The following is a 21573-nucleotide window of genomic DNA, read 5'->3' on the forward strand; positions in this document are numbered from 1 at the left end:
AGCATGAAAGAACTGAAGGTGGATCTTAAAACCTCCATTTCCAATCTGGCAAGAGATACCATCCCTGCATCATGTGAATGGGTGCACGTTTCTGCAATCAGGAACAGACGCCCACCTCCTGCAAGGCAATTCCAGACCAGGAGGAGACAAACTCCACCTAGACATGAGCAATCACATGCGTCACTGTGGATAATTCTGCGTGACCAATTTGGTGAGAACATGAACAAGTGGGATTGCCAACCTACTTCAGCTCTTTCGAAGAGAGTCAGGGAACTGCAGAGTGGCAGACACAGAGGCAACAATGCCAGAAAAGTAGCTGTCACTTCAGCTCCCCAGAGCAACTGCAATTATTCCAACAATCGCAATTTCTCTCACAACACCACCACTCACTGTGTACACCCCACATGCCATGTTCAGCATTAGGGGTGACCTGCCTCCAGCTAGGAGGAGGAAAGGGATAGTGGAGAAAACCGAATCTATTGGAATGTATTCATTAGGTGGCCTGTCTGTTCAAAAGTTCGGAAATACAGGGCTTTAGTTGATACAGGTGCTCAGTGTACTTTATTGCCACCCAATTGCAAAGGGACAGAGTATATCACTATTTCTGGAATCACTGTTGGATCTCAAGAGTTAACTAAGTTGCAGGCTGAGATAACTGGTAATGCGTGGAAGACACATACTATTGTAACTGGTCCTGATGCGCCTTGCATTCTGGGAACTGACTTTTCAAGACAAGGTGGTTTCAAAGATCCTAAGGGTCACACATTCTGTACACGGCTGCCAGTGACAATGCTCCAACTCGGAGGCTTTGGCAGAGAGTTCCAAATGAGAGACATGGTCGTCCATTTGGTTTCTGGGGTTGAAGCTACAGAGATTCAGAGGCAAATTACACCCCAACAGAGAAAGTGATACTAGCAGCCTGTGAAGGACTGAAATCAGCTTCTGAAGTGACTGGAATGGAGTCACAATTGCTCTGAGCTCCTAGATTGCCCGTTCTAAACTGGATGTTCAAAGGCAAACGTTCATCACCTCATCATGCCACAACCTGGTCTAAACAGATGGCTTTGATAACCCAACGAGCACGAATGGGGAATCTTGATCGACCTGGTCTGGTGGAGGTGATCACCAACTGGCCAGAAGGCACAGACTTTACGAAACCTTCAGAGGAGAAAATAACCTGTGCTGAAGAAGCTCCTCCCTATGGTGATCTCTCGGATCAGGAAAACAACTATGCTTTGTTCACAGATGGTTCCTGTCGTCTTGTTGGGAACAAGCGAAGATGGAAGTCAGCAGTCTGGAGTCCTACCAGGAGAGTTACCGAAGCAAGAGATGGAGAAGGAGAATCCAGTCAATTTTCTGAGGTAAAAGCTGTCCAACTTGCTCTTGATGTGGCTGAATGTGAAAATTGACCTATCCTTAACCTCTACACTGACTCATGGATGGCAGCCAGTGCTCCATAGGGTTGGCTATAGGACTGGAAAAAACATGGTTGGCAGAGGAAAGGAAAGCCTATTTGGCGTGCTGATCTACGGCAGGACATTGATGCACGGCTGGAGAGAATTCCAGTGAAGGCGCGGCACGTAGATGCACACATGCCGAAGAGCAGAGCCACTGAGGAACACTAACACAACCAGCAGGCAGATGAAGCTGCTAAGATTTCTCAAGCTGATGCAAACTCTGATCTTGACCTTGATTGGAAACACCGAGGTGAACTGTTCTTAGCTCAGTGGGCCCATGATTCGTCTGGACATCAAGGCAGAGATGCAACATACCAATGAGCATGTGACAGGTCAATTGACTTATCCATGGACTCTATCAGCCAAGTCATCCATGACTCTGACATTTGTGCTGCTATTAAGCAGGCTAAGCGAATCAAGCCCTTATGGTATGGTGATAGATGGTCAAAGTACAAGTATGGTGAAGCCTGGCAGATTGACTACATCACTTTACCTCGATCTCGTTCTGGCAAGCAGTATGTGCTAACGATGGTAGAGGCCAGCACCGGATGGCTGGAAACCTATCCAGTTCCACATGCTACTGCATGTAACACCATTCTTGGCTTGGAGAGACAAATCTTGTGGAGACATGGAACTCCAGAGAGAATCGAGTCAGACAATGGCAGTCATTTCAAGAACAATCTTGTGAAAAACTGGGCCAAAGAGCACGGTATTGAGTGGATCTACCAAACACCCTACTATGCACCAGCTTCACGGAAGATTGAGCAGTACAACGGTTTGCTGGAAACCACCCTAAAAGCCATGGGGGTTGGAACTCTGAAAAACTGGGACAAACATTTGGCAGAACCTACCTGGTTGGTAAATAGTAGAGGTTCAGTAAACAGCAGGACCTGCACAATCAGACTTGGTCCAAACTGTAGATGGTGATAAAGTTCCTGTTGTACATAAAAAGAATCGGTTAGGGAAAACTGTTTGGGTATTTTCTCCTTCTGGCGAAGGGAAACCTGTCTGAGGGGTGGTGTCTGCTGAAGGTCCTGGTCATACCTACTGGGTAATGCAAGAGAATGGTGAAATCCAGTGTATTCCATAGAGAAATGTAACCTTAGCTGAGAGAGTCTAAATTCAGACTGCATAATACAAGCTGTTAGGAGTTTTCTGTTCTAGGTATCATCGGCATACAACAATAAAAGAATCTATGAGAAAATCTACAGTACATGAGCATGAGCCAAACGTCACCTGGGAGTCCCTGTTCTTGTCTCATCTGTGAGGAGACAGACTGTTCTGAGCTTTTGAATCACCTACATCCGAGATAGCTGGAATGAAGTGTGAACTGAACTTGTAATATTCATTAGTGTAAATATTGGTTTAGATTAGATCAGATAATTATCAGCGATACTCTGAGTGAAGTAGACAGGGCTGGATTGTGCTAGTTTGAAGCAGGCTAGAATGTTTTTGTGAGAAAAAGTTGATCATAGGCTGTGAGAGGAAAACAATGGTGATGTCTGCTTCCCTCAGAGTCTTGCTGAAGAAGAATGCAAACATTAGATAACCCTCTTGCCCTTTTGCTGCCCTCTCGGGCTTGGCTTTGACTGAGCTGCATCTCCCTAACCTCACCTGCCACTCACCTCTGCTTCTTAACCTCTTGGCTGAACCTCTATTCTTCCTTAGGACTGGGGTAAGGTGGAGAGGGGCAGGGGGAAGGTGCAGGGGTGGTTGAGAGCCCCTCCTGGGGACTCAGGTTTCTGGGAGGGGAGTTGTGTTTCTGTATTACTTTTACCTTGTATATTTCTGTATATAACTGTATATACTGTAAATATCTGCTTGCATATTGTGCTAGCTGTAAATAAATAGCTTCATTTATATTCCCAGAGCCGACTGAGACTAGTCTGGGTACCTTCTTGTCCTGGAGTCCTGTACCCCTAAATTCCTCTCCTGCCTGGACTTCGGGGGGAAAGGGGAAAAGCCGACGGGTTTCCCTCCCCCCTTGCCTGCCCTGCAGCCGTGAAGGGGGGGAGGACTGCCCCGTGATTTCCCGCACTGGAGCCAGGCTGGGATTGGCCATGCGCTTTCGCGCCTAAAGGTGTGGTAACTCTGCCCTTTGTCTAGCGAAGGTTATAAATATTGGGGGTCTTCCCACCTTTGGGGTTCCCGCTTTGGAAGTTTGCCTGTGCCTGGACGTATATGTCTGCCTGAGCTCACACACCCCCCCTCGCCTGGACTGCAGAGAGACCTTCAAGGATTTGCTTTCCTATTGACACCTTTGTGTGCCTAACGACCCTTAACGACCTCTTAACGATTCACCTGCAGCTGCTGAAAGGAAGAGGAAGACAGACCGAACGAGTCAGCCTGAGTGAGTTATTTGGCTTAGCTTAATTTAGTAAGAAACCGCTATTAATTAATAGCTAATGCCTTTTCCAACTTCTGACTTCCAAAATAGTCAGATTATTGATAGTATCCCTGTAGTTTAATTCTCATGCAACTGAATCTGCTTATTAAACTAAATTAATCTTTGTATATATAGTTGTGGGGGTGTTTTTTGGGGAAAATAAAAAATAACTGTTTTTGATAAATTCCCGACTCGGCCGCATATTAATTCCTGCTCTCCGCAACACTTCTAAAGTGTGGCGGGGTGGGGTACACCCAAACCATCACAGTACCTTACACCACAGGACCCTGAGCAGGCCAGACTCAATGGCTCCAGGTTCTTTTGTGTCCATTTCCCGCGCTTGCCTCTCTGCTAGAGCAGAAAAACATGCCTAGGCAAGGCAGGATATATACGCTTATTTTGGGCCTATCAAGCCTACTACAACACTGCAGGAATAGGGAAATGGCTTGTTAGTAAGGAACAGTTGCCCAAGATGAAACAAATACAGCATAGACCTTGGGCATGCAATGTGTGGGTCAGACAGACCTCAGAAGAGAAAGATAAGTAGGATCCTGCGGTCAGGACTGCTCAGATAGTTGCATAGCAACATATATCTAGGAGCAGGGAAAGTAATGAAGAATGTAGAAACAGCATCTTTTGCCTGAGCACAGTGTTAGCCAATCATGTAGTAGTTACTAACTTTTTTACTGTAATTCTAACCAATCAGTGATTAACATGACAGCCTTTCTGAGACAATATATACCTGCCTATTTTTCTAATAAAGCGGAATTTTGGCTTGCATCAAGTTGTTGCCCCATCCCTTCATTGCGGCACAACACCTCTGCATGATGTGACTTGCAAGAGGAACAATTTCGTGTGAAGACCTGAACAACAAGCAGCCTTTGATCAGATCAAGTGAGAAGTAGTCCATGCAGTGGGTTTGGGACCTGTTCGAACTGGTCTGGACATTAAAAACATTCTGTACATGGCTGCCAGTGACAGTGGTCCAATTTGGCATCTGGCAGAGAGCTCCAAATGAGACACGTAGTCATCCACTTGGTTTCTGGGGTTGTAGCTACAGAGATTCAGAAGCAAATACTAGAAGAAATACTAGTAGCCTATGAAGGCATGAAAGTGGATTCTGAAGTGATTGGAACTGAGTCACAATTGCTTTTAGCTCCTAGATTGCCAGTTCTGAACTGGATGTTCAAAGGCAAAGGTTCATCACCGCATCATGCCACAGATGCAACCTGGTCAACATGGGTGGCTTTGATAACCCAATGAGCATGAATGGATAATTGTTGCAGTTTGCGGGACAACGCAGGCAAGGCCCACACAGACCAGTGTGGCAACCACCAATAGAACAAGGGGACACAGTCTCAAGTTGAGCCGGGGAAAGTATAGGCTGGATATTAGGAGGAAGTTCTTCACAGAGGGAGTGATTTCCCATTGGAATGGGCTGCCCAGGGAGGTGGTAGAGGCACTGTCCCTGGAGGTGTTCAAGAAAAGACTGGATGAAGCACTTAGTGCCATGGTCTAGTTGACTGGATAGGGCTGGGGGACAGGTTGGACTGGATGATCTTGGAGGTCTCTTCCAACCTGGTTGATTCTATGATTCTATGAATGGTTTCCTCTGCTGGATCCTGAATGGGACCTGAATCATGCTGCTGAAATGGAGAGATTACAGGCATATCAAGAGTGGATATTCAGAGGGATGGAAAAGGCAATCCCTAGGACAATAAATTTGTCAATGTTATATGCAGTTAGGCAGCGTCCCTCTGAAACTCCATCCAAATTTTTAGATAGAATAAGAGATGTGATGCGCTGACATACCTCTTTAGACCCGAATTCTGAGGTGGGCACACAGCAACTAATATCTCTCTTTTTAGGACAGTCACAAGGGGATATTAGGTGCAAGTTACAAAGATTACAACCCCCTGAAAACAGAGACCTAAAGAAATTATTAGAGGAGGCACGGAGAATATTCAGCAATTGAGAGGAAGGTTACAGGTGTGCTCAGGAAAAGATATTAGCAGTAATTAAGAGAAATTAAGATCGGAAATCAAGAATTAAACCAAAAGGAGGATCAACACCCCTAGGTAGGAACCAGTGCGCAAGATTTAGGAAGGTGGGTGTGATGGTTTGGGTGTTACCCGCCCCCCCACACTTTAGAAGTACCCAACTAGACTCAGCCAGCTCTGGGAATATAAATGAAGCTATTTATTTACAGCTAGCACAATATACAAACAGCTATTTACAATATATACAGTTATATACAGAAATATACAAGGTAAAAGTAATACAGGAACACAACTCCCCTCCCAGAAACCTGAGTCCCCAGGAGGAGCTCTCAACCAGCCCTGCACCTTCCCCCTGCCCCTCTCCACCTTACCCCAGTCCTAAGGAAGAACAGAGGTTCAGCCAAGAGGTTAAGAAGCAAAGTTAGTGGCAGGTGAGGTTAGGGAGATGCAGCTCAGTCAAAGCCCAGCCCGAGAGTGCAGCAAAAATGGCGAGAGTGTTATCTAATGTTTACATTCTTCTTCAGCAAGACTCTGAGGGAAGCAGACATCACCACTGTTTTCCTTTCACAGCCTGTAATTTACTTTTTCTCATCAAAACATTCTAGCCTGCTTCAAACTAGCACAGTGGGTCATTGGAAAAATGAATGCCCCGAGTGCCAATATCAAGGAGACACTAGATGACGCAATAGTCAAGGGAAAACAATAACTCATGTAGAAGAGGAAAAGTGACTAACTGACCCGCTAGTGCTGATGGAATTGGGGGAAGGACAGGAAAAAATGTAATTTTTAATCATTACGGGGGCAAGTTATTCAGTTTTAAATCAAGCTTTAATACTATTGGAAAATGATTACATTATGGTAAAAGGGGCAACTGGCCAGGATGGAAAGGCTTACTTTTGTAAACCCTTAAAATACAAATTGGGTAAACCGGCAGGGATCCACAGATTCCTATATATGCCAAACTCTCCAAAGGTTCTTCTTGGGAGAGATTTATTAGAACAATTGGAAGCTACAATTAAATTAAAACAAGAGGAAGTTACTCTGGAGGTAAATGATCACCAATATGTGCAGATTATGAGTCTGTCTCTGGTAAATGTCCCCACAGAAAGGGAAATTGATTCAAAAATCATTGACCAAGTATATCCTGGAGTTCGAGCAATTGATATACCAGGACGTGCTAAAAATGCAGCACCGGTGGAGGTGAAATTAAAAGAAGGACAGAGTGCAGTAAGGGTCAAACAATATCCACTGAAGAAGGAAGATAGGGAAGGAATTTGCCCAATTATAGAACAATTTATAGAACTAGGATTACTAAAGGAATGTGAGTCAGGGTTCAATACACCTATCCTTCCAGTCAGGAAACCAGATGGATCCTATAGAATAGTCCAGGATTTGAGGGCCATCAATAAGATAACAGAAGATCTATACCCCGTGATGGCTAACCTTTACACTTTATTAACCACATTGACCCCAGATTTGGCCTGGTTTACGGTCCTAGATTTAAAAGATGCCTGCTTTTGCCTCCTTCTCCATGAGGCCAGCCAGAAAATTTTTGCTTTCAAATGGGAAAACCCAAAAAGCTGTCGAAAGACCCAGCTCACATGGACGGTGTTGCCGCAAGGATTTAAGAATAGCCCGACAATCTTTGGAAACCAGTTAGCAAAGGACCTGGAATCATGGGAATCACCATCAGGAGAAGGGAAGGTACTACAATACATAGATGATATCCTTATAGCAACCAAGACTGAGGAATCTTGCATTGCCTGGACTGTAAGTCTGTTAAACTTCCTGGGACTGCAAGGGTACCAAGTATCTAAGAAAAAGGCACAGGTGATGTTACAACAGGTAACATACCTAGGATGCGAGATCAGTGCTGGACAACGGGTTCTGGGGCAGGCCCAAAAGGAAGCCATATGCCAGTCCCCAGGCCACAGACAGTGAAGGAACTACGAACATTCTTGGGAATGACTGGGTGGTGCCGCCTGTGGATATGTGATTATGGTTTGCTTGTTAAACCATTATACTCCCTGATATCAGCTAATCAAAAGGATCTTCAGTGGGACACCGAATCAGATAGAGCTTTCCATCAGCTAAAGAGAGCTTTGATGTCAGCACCAGCCCTGGGACTCCCTGACGTAAGCTATTTTTCCTATTTTCCCATGAAAAACAGGGAATGGCACTAGGAGTACTGGCACAGGACCTAGGACCATATAGGAGGGCAGTCGCATACTTCTCCAAACAACTGGATGCTGCTGCAAAAGGGTGGCCTGGTTGCCTGAGGGCAGTGGCAGCTGTCATCCTAAATATCCAGGTGGCCCAAAAATTTAGGCCAGAAAATGACTGGTTTTGTATCTCACACTGTGTCCACAGTCCTTGAAGCAAAAGGGGGACACTGGCTCTCCCCACAAAGGTTCCTGAAGTACCAAGCTATAATGGTTGAGCAAGATGATGTTGAAATCATAACCACCAACATTATCAACCCAGCCTCTTTTCTTGGAGGAAACCTTGGGGAACGAGTTGGCTATGACTGCTTAGAAACAATCAAAGCCACATACTCCAACCATACAGATCTCAAAGACATTCCTATTGATGGAGCCGAACACTGGTTCATGGATGGAAGCAGCTATATGCTGAACAGAAAACGACATTCTGGGTATGCCATCACAACCTCTGAAAAGGTAATAGAATCTGGGCCACTACCAGCCGATACCTCAGCACAAAAGGCTGAAATCATAGCCCTTATCCAAGCTTTGGAGAAAGCTCAGGGAAAGGCTGTGAATATTTGGACGGATTCTAAGTACGCCTTTGGAGTAGTGCATGCTCATGGAGCAATATGGAAGGAAAGAGGACTGTTCAATTCTCAAGGAAAGACTATTAAACATTCAGAAGAAGTTTTAAGACTCCTAAACGCAGTCCAACTTCCTGAAAAGGTAGCAATTATGCATACCAAGGCACACCAAAAGGTGAGCACAGAATTGGAAAGAGGAAATGAGCTGGCAGACAGAGAGGCAAAACAGGCAGCCGAAGAAACAATTAGGATAGAAGGTGCACTAATCCCTGATGGACAGATATCTCTAGAAGGTAAGCCAGAATATACAAAAGAAGACCGTAAACTTGTTACTGACTTAGAGGGGTCATATAATGAAAATGGGTGGGCCATAACTGAGAGTGGACAAATCAACATTCCCTCCTGTATGGTATGGTCATTAGTTCAAGAGGAGCATAGGAAAAGACATTGGGGGGCAGAAGCCTTATACAAAGATCTTATCAGAAATATAGGGGCCCAAAATTTGTATACCACAGTAAGACATGTAACTCAACAATGTGATCTTTGTCTCCAGACTAACCCCAAAATTACTAAAGGACGGTCTCTTCCAACCTTGGTGATACTGTGATACTGTGACACTGTGACAACGGTTAGGGAAAATTAGGAGAGGAAATGGTCTGGGGCAACACTGGCAAAGTGACTTCTCGGAACTCCCTAGAAAAGGGCGGGTATCGATATTTATTGGTGTTAACAGACACCTTTTCGAGCTGGCCAGAAGCTTACCCGTGCAGGATAGCTAAGGCCCGGGAGGTAAAGGGTTGGACTTGATGATCTGTGAGGTCTCTTCCAATCCTGATAATACTGTGATACTGTGATACTGTAACTAAGATGTTGCTCCATGAAATAATACCTAGATTCGGGATCCCGGCGGTAATATCCTCATATAGAGGGACGCATTTTATATCCAAAGTAGTGCAACAGATCAGCCACCATCTAGGAATAGACTGGCAATTACACACCCCATATTGACCTCAATCAAGTGGTCAGGTGAAAAAGATGAACCACGTGATCAAACAGCAAATTGTTAAATTAGGCCAGGAAACTAATCTGACTTGGCCTTAGGCCTTACCATTGGCCCTTCTACAAATCCAAACCAGGCCAAAAGCAAAAGAAGGGCTCAGTCCATTCGAAATCCTATATGGACGACTCTATGGAATACAGAAAGGGATATCTTCACAAACTGGTGAAGAATTAATGACTTCCTATATGGTGGCACTGAACAAGCAGTTGAGAAAAATCAAGAAACATGTAACTGGGACACGCAGTAGGGGCCTGGATGGGCCTGTTCATGACATACAACCAGGCGACTATGTATATGTTAAGTCTCTTACAGAAAAGGCCCTGGAGCCGCAGTGGACTGGACCCTTCCAAGTGCTTCTCAGCACTTATACTGCAATCAAGGTTAAAGGACAGAATTCCTGGATCCATCACACTCAAATCAAGAAAGCCCCTGCAGCCCTGTGGAAAACAACTCCAGGCGACAAGGGACTGAAGCTCAAATTCACTTGAACCAAATAAGTATATTCCACTTGAGAATGCTTGATATGGTCTGTAAGGGATTGATTCTTCTAATAACAATAGCAAGGATCCAGAGGCTAGATAATGTCTCTGGCCAGGAGAGCTGTATTCTTGATGATAGAGGTAGTATACTTCATTTTAATTGTATAACTTTTCAGGCAGATTGTGATTTGCCCCAAGAGTACCGAAGTCATCTTGGTAATAATATTTCACAATGAATAAATGATTTTGAAAGTTTCAAGAAAATGCTGAATTGCAGAATATTAAATGAAACCAAAGCAAATTTAACAACTGCAGAACCCCAGGTAACTACTACCTTCCCTACCACTTCCATCCCTAACATAGCATCAGAGACACTAAAACCTAGTAGTCGAGAAAAACAAGAAGCTTATGTTTACAAAATAGGTCCATACATAATAAGGAACACAGGGCAGCAACAGGTGCTATTTAACCCAGAATGGTCGCTTAAAAGAATAGAATTACAGATGCAAATTAATGTTTCTGACATACAACCATCCTGTTCCCCCTTCTTACGTACTTCATATGAAGGATGGACAGCCTGGCTAAGGAAAAGAGGAAACACTTTTCGGAATGTGGGAATGCAGAATGCAGAAGAGTTGTGGGGTGCAGGTGCAGGAGAGCTGTGGGAACGGAGTGAAGTGACAATAGACAGAGCCTTGTAATAACAAACCTTGGTTCTCACATGCAGCTGGCTACCTTATCTCAGAAGGGGTAGATAATGGACCTTCGCTAACGAGAATAACAAGGCATGTATGTATGCAGATGTGGTGGGTCGTCCCTGACTTATTAGGCTAATACGTAGGCGTGTGCTTTACTGGCTGAGTGTATATATGTTTCAGGCTGTACGTAATAAAATGGGCTTCTGCATAATTCACATTGAATCGTCTGGAGACCCTCGCGGCTGGCCCAACACCATACTGGTCTATGGGCTTGCTTACTGCGGTCCCACATCAAGCAAAGATAGCACATAGCACGGCCTGCAACATCTGGTGCACCGTATAGTGGGATTTTACCTCCTTGGGCGCATGGAACAGAGATGCTTGACCTTCCTCCGCAGCTGTAAATTCTCCTTGTGAAGATGTGGAAGAATGCTGATGAGAGAGAAGGGAGCGGGAGAAACGGCTGTATTGATCCCTGCCCCGGGCATCGGGTTAAGACATGCACGCATCCAGAGATACTCCAATCCTACCCCCTATCCAAGGTAGGCGGCTGGGGGGGCATGGGGTCCACACTCGGAGAAGCAGTGGTGGGAGGCCCCCCAAAGAAGTCTCTATTAGATGTTGAAGGCTCTATTTTGCTGGCCAAAAGGAGCGATTCTTGATCCCTGTAATATATGTGGCCTTTTGAAGCGGCCCATCTAGGTGAAGACGGGAAAAACCCTGAAATGAGATGTAAATGTTGTTTCTAAAGACTCTTTGTGCTAGTTTGAAGCAAGCTAGAATGTTTTGGTAAAAGAACTCGATAACAGGCAGTGGAATGAAAAACAATTGTGTCTCCTTCTCTCACAGTCTCGCTGAGAGCTGTAAATAAATTGCTTCATCTATATTCCCAGGGTCCGTCTGAGTTAGCTGGGGCAAATACAAAGTGTGGAGGGGTGGGTAAGAGCCCAAACCATCACATTTTTAATTGGCTTTCCCAACATGGGGCTAGATATATTTGAGTGATTGGAAATTAGCTCTGGGAATTAAGATGAAGCTAATCAAGCAGCTATTGTACTTGGTGGGGATTATTGTGTGGCCTGTTTTCTGGTTTTTTGTGTACAATTGGATCAAAGATCAAATTGGTTATTTCTTGCTTCATGTAGTTTTTAAGAAGGTCAAAGCTAAGCTTTCAAGCATGTTCTGGAGCTGGGGTGATTTTATCCTTGGTTATGTTGGTTTTAATATCTCTGAGAATATTACTAGCAATATTACGGGAGCACTCATCAATAATGTGACAATCAATCAAAATTCTGCTTTATCTACTGCTCTCATGAGGGTCATCCAGCCCCAAACTGAAATGCCAAGTCCATGCAAGGATTTTTACAGAAAAGAGATTGTGGCGGGATTGGTGTGCAGTAATCTGGCTCTTATGATTTTAATTTTCATATTAATTTTGGTATTATGTGTGAAAAATTCAAAACCAGCTTCTGTAAGAGCTATGAAAAATTCTGTGTCTCAGAAGCAGTCTCTTTCACAGCAAAACAAGGGAATACAGTTATCTCCTTCCCCCTTGCCAGCCTCTCCACCCTCCTCTGTAGGTTCTGGGAATTCTGCCAATGTTCCCGCCAATAACATAAACAATGATAAGGATAACAACAACGATCCGCAGAGTTTGGCAGGAGTCCCAGGAGGACAGGCAAGTACTCAAAATCAGAATGTTCCTAGCAAAAATGATAACACGTCAGGGCTGGCAGGCATCCCAGGAGGACAGGCAAATAATCCCACTAATGCTAATAATACTACTAATGCTGTTAACGCTAGCCCAGTCAGTCCAAATCCAAATGACACCAGCTCAGCCAATTCGAACCCCCAGCCAGCAGACCAGAACCAAAATCCTCCTTTTAAAAGCAAGGCGGATTTGAACTCACAAGCTCCAGGTCAGACCCCTAATGATTCAAACCCTCCAAGTAAGACCCCCAATAATACAAACCCTCCAGCAGACACATCCAAGTCTGTTGCTGTTCAGGCCTTTCTGGCACCTGCTAAGGCAAAAGCTAAAACAAAGAGTGGTTCGCAGGAGGATGTAAAAGAGGGGACCCCTAGTGATTGTTCCAACAGTTGCAGTTCCTCTCACAACAACACCAATCATTGTGCACACCCTACATGCCATGTTCCGCATTAGGGGTGCCCTGCCTCCAGCCAGGAGGAGGAAAGGGATAGTGGAGAGAACCGAATCTATTGGAATGTATTCATTAGGTGGCCTGGCAGTTCAAGAGTTCGGAAATACAGGGCTTTAGTTGACACAGGTGCTCAGTGTACTTTATTGCCATCAAATTGTAAAGGGACAGAGTCCATTTATATCTTTGGAATCACTGGTGGATCTCAAGAGTTAACTAAGATACAGGCTGAGATCAGTTTAACTGGTAAAGAGTGGAAGACACATACTATTGTAACTGGTCCTGATGCACCTTGCATTTTGGGAATTGACTTTTTGAGACAAGGTTGTTTCAAAGATCCTAAGGGTCACAAATAGGCTTTTGGAATAGCATCTGTAGAGATTGAGGATGTTAAGTTGAAATTGTCTATTAGACCTGAACTTTCTGATGAATCTGCAGTTGTGGGACATCATGACATAGAGGATCTGGAAGTGCCAATTGCAACTCAAACTGTTCATCATAGGCAGTACAGAACTAACCGTGACTCTTTGTTGCCCATTCATCAGCTGATTCACCAATTGGAGAGTCAGGCTGTCATGGAGAAAGCTCATTCACCTTTCAGCAGTGTCATGGAGGGTAGCAGAAGCCCTTAGCAGGCCTCCCTGCTGTAAAAGTTGCAGTGTCTCACATTAATGCCAAGAAGCATCGTAAACCAAAACAGTCCTTCAGCCCTATGAGAAAGTCTCTCCCTAGTCGAGATAAAAGGTAAACAATGGCCACTGTTTTGGCTAGGGGGAACGGCAGTTCTCATGCCCGCTCGACACCTGGTGTGGGCCGAGCTTTGGGTGGTCCTACAGGTTGTTTTGGTAAGAACTGTCCAATTATATAGGTTAATTGTAATTTTGTGCCAATCTGCAAGAATAACGTAAAATAGCCTGGTCTGGAGGGTTACACCTCTTTTGAACATTATAAAAATGGTGTGCCTTCCTGGATCGGGGCGCTTGCTGGCTTGAGCTTGCTGGTACCCGCTCCTACCGCTCGCTCGCTAGCCTGCCTGCCTGCCTCGCTCCTGCCGCGGTGCCCTCACGTTCCTGATCGGCCCTGCCCGACGAGGGGCCCGCAGAGGCCTGAAACCTGCTTGGGCCCGATCCTGACGAACAAAGGGACACCGCCCAAACCTTCGAACTTTGCTGAACTGAACTGCAAACAGTGAGTAAATTGGAGAAAGAACTCTTTACCTAAAGACTGAATAACTTTAAAGACTCAAAAGAACTCTAAAGAAATCACAGACTCTCCTTTATCTGCTATTTTCTGAACTGCTATTTTACAACTTCAATCCAAAAGAACTCACGTGGGGAATTTAGTTCGGGAGGGGGATCTCCGTGTTTGAGCAATAAATCACTTGAAAATCCACAAGTGAGTCTCCACGTATTTTCCCCGCAACCTCCCAAACTACCTTCCGTGACAAATTGGCGACGAGGATGGGATTGTAACCGTAGAATAACTACAGATTTATGGCAGAAAATATCATGATGGAGCAGCAACAGCCGCAGCTACAGGCTATGGCAGATGAAGCAGAGTCTGAGTCTGCCACAGTGGAGGCAGAAGATACAGTGGAGGCAGTAGAAGATGATTCAGTTGTTAAGTTGATGTCTGTTTTTGAGATCGCTCACATACGAAAGACTATGGATGCACTTGCAAATGATACCATGAAACAGGTCACCGATAATTTAATAGATATGGTTATTATGCTATATAAAGCTTTCCAAGACGTGGAAGGAATAGATAAAGAAAACCTTCTTGTGCTGGCAGTAGGCTTAATTCGAGCTCAAGATAAAGTAGATGAATTGGAGTATGAGTTGAAACAGGCGAGTGACGAAGGAGACAAGTTAAGGAGAGAAGTTGATTATCTCGATAAACAGCGAAAATGTTGGAGGCAGATTGGCCAGAAGGCGAGACAACAGGTTGAGGAGTTGAAAGCTGAGAATAGCAGGTTGAGTAGCGAGATTAATCGCGTGAACGTACCCGCGGTTACCGATCAACGACTTCGGGAGTTGGAGGAGAGGCTAGAGGGGAAGTTTCTCCAAGCCTTTCAAGAATTACAGCTGTGAATGTCGCCATCGCAGTCCCCGCAGCCGCGCGTAGGGCAGCAGGGCCCAGAGGCGCTGTCGCCGCAGCAGTCCCCGGCACGGCCGGCACCCGTCCCTCTGCCGCGGACCTCAATTCGGCGGACGTCTCAGCCCGCGCCGCCGCCGCTCTCTCCACAGATAACTGTTTTGCCTTCTCAGCCCCTGCCGCAAGCCCAGCCGGCTCCGCCGCCAGCGGCTCCGATACCGTCTCAGCCCATGCCACAGCTGCCCCCACAGCCGCAAACGACTCAGCAGCCCGTGCCGACGTCGCTTTTGCAACCAGTTTTGCCAGTCCCGATGCCTTCTCAGCCTCAGGCAACGGCTCAGCCGCAATTAGCGATGTCTTTTCAACCGATTTTGCCTCAGCAGGTTCCGTTGCAGGTTCCGTTGCAGGTTCTGATTCCGCAGGCCATGCCGACGTCCATCGCGGTTAAACAGCCCGCGCCGCAGACGCCATCTTCTGCGCAGCCACGCCCACAGGCGCCATTACGGAGCGACAAGGACAGCGCGCCTGCGCAGCCCCACTCCGAGCCGTCACCCGCAATCGCGTCAGTGAGCAGCGACACGGAAGTGGAGGAGATAACCGACAGCATGAGGAACGCATCTGTCAATCCCGTTTTCAAGACAGAAACCGTTATAGGACCACGAGGACAGCGCACCACGACTCAGAAAACTCGACCATACACCGCATTGCAGAAGCAGGACATAAGGGAAAGGTATTCCCGATTGCCTAACGAGACTGTAACTGATTATGTTTATAGAATTATAATGAATGATGCTGAATCTGTAATTTTGTCTCTTGAAGAGGTAAAGGGATATTGTTGGGGACCTGAAGTGTTTCTAGGGAATGGTCCCGAGGGTGAGCTTGCATTGAGTTCTAGAATCCTTTATTGGGCTGGTGCTTATCATCCTTCAGAGAGAGATGAGGTAATCAGATGTCGTATTTCAAATTGTGATCAGTTAGTTGAAACAATCACAAAGTTGGCTTGTATACAGGCCATGGATAATCGTGGAATTAACCCAAATCCTATGAGTCTCCCAATTGAACCAAATAGGCTTCATCCTTTGGTAAAAGGTTTGCCAGGAATTTTGAGAACTGTGTGTGAGGCTAGAAGGGAGCATATTGAGAAAGCGATACAAGAAAAGGTAAGAACAGGAGATAACACATTAAACCACACTACGTGGGGAGAACTCCTAGAAGAATTAATGTTTAAAGGGCGAAATCTAGGTTATACTGATACCACACCTTTACATCCATCCTGGTACAAATCAAGAACATCTGACCGAAGGAGCAAACCTCCACATGGAAAGAAGCCAGAAGTGAGGTATGCCGAAGCTTATGGTGGTCCAGAAAGCCCTGTGGGAAGCCCCAGGACGAGCCCACGGTCGAGCCCCAGGGGGAGCCCTGAGATCAACCGTCGCTCTAATTCGAGAACATTCTGGGGGCGGAATTCCTATTATGGGCAAGGTGACTACCCGAAGAAGAGACTGATGGAGTATGACCCCATGAAGACTGAAATCGGTGCTATGGGTAAAGCCATCATTGATGCAATGAAAAAACTATTAGGCCAGGATGGAAATAAGACAAAACAGGGACGCAAGAGGGGTTCCAGAAACACCTCTCCCAATAAGTCAGGACAATCTGATCAGCAAAGGGCTAAAAACAAGTCAAAAAACTAGAAGCAGCGATGAATTCTTCAGGCCACACTCATCGCTTCGTTTCTGCTTGTCAGTGGTCTGAAAAACCTGAACCCTTCATTATGATTCCAACAGGACCAGATAGAACTGCTGTTAAGTACTTAATAGACACAGGTGCACAAATTACTGTGTTGAATGAGCAATTGGCAAAACGCCTCAGAATTCTGCCATCTAGTAAGAAGATAAAAATAACAGCTGTAACAGGACAGCCTGACATATGCCACTTGGCTAAAACGAAACTATGGTTGCCTGGGGAGAAGAGAAGTACCCTGGTAGAAGTAGCATTAGCTGATTGTCGATATAATATTCTCGGATTTGATGTTTTAGCAGGTAGAAGGTGGCATCTTCCAGATGGAACATTATGGTGCTTTGGTGCTTATGAGGTGAGAAATAAGAGGGGAAAATTAGTACATGCTCGTGTTCATTGGTTACAAACTGCTCCTCCTTTGCCAAAGTCGCACATTACCTGTGTTGCACAATATCCATTGCCAGCAGCAGCTAGGCAAGGTATTACGGAAGTGATAGCTGATCTTGAGAAGAGAAAGATCATCACCAGAACTCATTCTCCTTACAATTCACCTGTCTGGCCAGTCCGCAAACCAGATGGCCGATGGAGATTAACGATTGATTTCAGGAAACTTAATAGTAACACTCTTCCTCTCACTGCAGCAGTTCCTAGTCTCTCATCCACAGTGACAGCGATCCAAGCAGCCTCTCATGCCTGGATGGCGACTCTGGACGTGAAGGACATGTTTTTCATGGTACCACTAAGAGAAGAGGACAAACCGCAATTTGCATTCACTTGGCAAGGTATTCAATACACATTCAACAGTCTCCCACAAGGGTACAAACATAGTGCAACTATTGCGCACAACACACTTGCAGCTTTGCTTGACACTGTTCAACTTCCTAAAGATGTTAAGGTGTATCATTACATTGATGACATCTTGGTGGGAGGGAATGACAAAGAACAAGTTGCTACAGTAGCTGAGAATATTCGAAAGCTGTTAACTGATAAAGGGCTAACTATTCCAAAGGAAAAGTGTCAAGGTCCAAGCCAGGAAGTTAAATTCTTGGGATCCTGGTGGATAGCAGGTGCAATATCTGTGCCAGAGGACACCCTTCAAGAAATTGAAAAGGGTCAGATGCCCCAAAACAGGAAGGAGCTGCAACAATTGTTAGGTACCTTGGGCTACTGGAGAAAACACATCCCAGGTTTCTCTGTAATTGCTCGTCCTCTGTATGATTTGCTTAAGAAGCACAAAGTTTGGGATTGGACTCCACAACATTCTGAGAGCCTGAAAGTTCTCAAAGATGAACTGAAGGCATATCAGAAGTTGGGGCCCTTGCACCCAAAAGACGCCCTGAGGGCTGAATGGGGTTTTTCCGAGAATGCCTCATACTGTGGAATTTTCCAGAGAGGACCCAATGGTCCCAGTAGAGCTCTTTTGTTTTCCTCAACAGCGTTCAAAGAGACCGAGACACGGTACTCGGAATGGGAAAAGGGGCTCCTTTCCCTAACTCGAGCTGTCAAAGAGGCAGAAAAGCTTCGCACTACACAAGACATTGTAGTGCAAGGCCCATTTCCTCTGCTAAAATCGATCCTCAAAGGATCTTCGCCACCAGAAGGAATTGCCCAAAAGGCCACTGTAAGAAAGTGGTATGCTTACCTAGAGGGAATCTCACAGCTTATGCCGCTGAGAGAAGGACCTACTAAGGTATCCAAATTACAGCAGCCCCACAATGCACTGGAGAAAGGTAAAGCTCCAGAGCACATCCAGTACATCGACGACATCATTGTGTGGGGCCAAACTGCTGAGGAAGTCTTCGAGAAAGGTAACAAAATCATTGACATTGTGTTGCAAGCAGGTTTTGCCATTAAGAGAGACAAGGTCAAAGGACCTGCCAAAGAAATTCAGTTTCTGGGAGTGCGGTGGCAGGATGGTCGCCGTTACATTCCTCAGGATGTGATTGACAAAGTCTCTACCATGGCAGTTCCCACCAGTAAGAAGGACACACTTTCTTTTCTTGGTGTGGTGGGATTTTGGAGACTACACATTCCTGGTTTCAGTCAGATTGTCAAACCTCTGCATGATGTGACTCGTAAGAGAAACAATTTCGAGTGGGGTCTTGAACAACAAGCAGCCTTTGATCAGATCAAACGAGAAATAGTCCATGCAGTGGGCTTGGGACCTGTGAGATCTGGTCTGGACATTAAAAACATTCTGTACACGGCTGCCAGTGACAATGGTCCAACTTGGAGCCTTTGGCAGAGAGCTCCAAATGAGACACGTGGTCGTCCACTTGGTTTCTGGGGACGTTGCTACAGAGGTTCAGAGACAAATTACACTGCAACTGAGAAAGAGATTCTAGCAGCCTATGAGGGAGTGAAAGCAGCTTCTGAAGTGATTGGAACTGAGTCACAATTGCTTTTAACTCCTAGACTGACAGTTCTAAACTGGATGTTCAAGGGCAAAGGTTCATCACCGCATCATGCCACAGATGCAACGTGGTCTAAATGGATGGCTTTGATAACCCAACGAGAGCGAATGGGTAATCTTGACTGACCTGGTCTGGTGGAGGTGATCACCAACTGGCCAGAAGGCACAGACTGTTACAAACCTCCAGAGGAGAAAATAACTCGTGCTGAGGAAACTCCTACCTATGGTGATCACTATGCTTTGTTCACAGATGGTTCCTGTCGTCTTGTTGGGAACAAGCGAATATGGTGATCACTATGCTTTGTTCACAGATGGTTCCTGTCGTCTTGTTGGGAACAAGCGAGTATGGAAGTCAGCAGTTTGGAATCCTACCAGGAGAGTTACCGAAACGAAAGATGGAGAAGGAGAATCCAGTCAGTTCGCTGAGGTAAAAGCTGTTCAACTTGCTCTTGATGTGGCTGAACGTGAACATTGGCCTATCCTTTACCTCTACACCAACTCGTGGATAGTAGCCAATGCTCTATGGGGTTGGCTAAAGGACTGGAAGAAGAATGGTTGGCAGAGGAAAGGAAAGCCTATTTGGTGTGCTGATCTATGGCAGGATATTGATGCACGGCTGGAGAAAATTCCACTGAAGATGCGGCACGTAGACGCACACATGCCTAAGAGCAGAGCCACTGAGGAACATTAACATAACCGGAAGGCAGACCAAGCTGCTAAGATTGCTCAGGTTGATACCAACTCTGAACTTGACATTGACCTTGATTGGAAACACCGAGGTGAGTTGTTCTTAGCTCGGTGGGCCTATGACTCATTTGGACATCAAGGCAGAGATGGAACGTACCGGTGGGCTCGCGATAGGTCAATTGACTTGTCCATGGACGCTATCACCCAAGTCATCTATGACTGTGACATTTGTGCCGCTATTAAGCAGGCTAAGCGAATCAAGCCCTTATGGTATGGTGAGAGATGGTCAAAGTACAAGTATGGTGAAGCCTGGCAGATTGACTACATCACTTTACCTCGATCTCGTTCTGGCAAGCAGTATGTGCTAACGATGGTAGAAGCCAGCACTGGATGGTTGGAAACCTATCCTGTTCCACATGCTACTGCACGTAACACCATTGCTGGTTTGGAGAGACAAATCATGTGGAGACATGGAACTCCAGAGAGAATCGAGTCAGACAATGGCAGTCATTTCAAGAACAATCTTGTGAAAAACTGGGCCAAAGAGCATGGTATTGAATGGATCTATTACATACCCTCCTATGCACCAGCTTCAGGGAAGATTGAGTGCTACAATGGTTTGCTGAAAATCACCCTCAAAGCCATGGGGGTTGGAACTCTAAAAAACTGGGACAAACATTTAGCACAAGCTACCTGGTTGGTAAATAGTAGAGGTTCAGTAAACAGAGCAGGACCTGCACAATCAGATTTGGTCCAAACAGTAGACGGTGATAAAGTTCCTGTTATACGTGAGAAGGATCTGTTAGGGAAAACTGTTTGGGTATTTTCTCCTTCGGGCGAAAGGCAACCTGTCCGAGGGGTGGTTTCTGCTGAAGGTCCTGGTCATACATACTGGGTAATGCAGGAGAATGGTGAAATCCAGTGTATTCCACAGAGAAATTTAACCTTAGCTGAGAGAGTTTAAATTCAAGCTGTTAGGAGTTTTCTGTTCTAGGTAACATCGGCGCCCAACACTGAGAGAATCTACGATAGAATCTACAGTACGTGAGCACGAACCCAACATCACCTGGGAGTCCCTGTTCTGAGCTTTTGAATCACCTACATCTGATTGAAGTGTGAACTGAACCTGTATATATTGTTTTAGTGAAATATTGGTTTAGATTAGATTGGATATTTCTCAGTGATACTCTGAGCGAAGTAGACAGGGGTGGATTGTGCTAGTTTGAAGCAAGCTAGAATGTTTTGGTAAAAGAACTTGATAACAGGCAGTGGAATGAAAAACAATTGTGTCTCCTTCTCTCACAGTCTCGCTGAGAGCTCTGGGAAGAAGAAGTAAAATTTCTCCATTTTGTCTTTCTCTTTTGCTTTTGTCTTAGACTTAGTCACATCTCATTAACCTTGCTCCTACTAACCTCGCTCCCTAACCTCTTGGCTGCACCTCTCTTCTTCCTGAGAACTGGGGTAAGGTTCAGAGGGCCGGGGGAGGTGTTGGGGTGGTTTGAGAGCCCCTCCTGGGGACTCAGGTTTCCGGGAGGGGAGTTGTGCTTTTGTATTGTTTATCCTTTGTATATTCCTGTATATAATTGTATATAACTGTATATATTGTAAATAG

At 45.5% G+C, this 21573-nt stretch overlaps 1 protein-coding gene and 1 pseudogene across 3 annotated transcripts in view; one reads left to right on the forward strand and one right to left on the reverse strand.

Moving 5' to 3' along the window:
* The window catches only part of LOC135192868 (polycomb group RING finger protein 3-like), a 669299-nt gene that overhangs the window by 243946 nt on the left and 403780 nt on the right, over positions 1-21573 (reverse strand). The gene's annotated exons all lie outside the window — the stretch shown is intronic.
* On the forward strand, positions 1086-10179 carry LOC135192853 (uncharacterized; annotated as a pseudogene).

The sequence above is a fragment of the Pogoniulus pusillus genome, chromosome W (assembly GCF_015220805.1).
Source record: "Pogoniulus pusillus isolate bPogPus1 chromosome W, bPogPus1.pri, whole genome shotgun sequence".
Classification (NCBI taxonomy): domain Eukaryota; kingdom Metazoa; phylum Chordata; class Aves; order Piciformes; family Lybiidae; genus Pogoniulus; species Pogoniulus pusillus.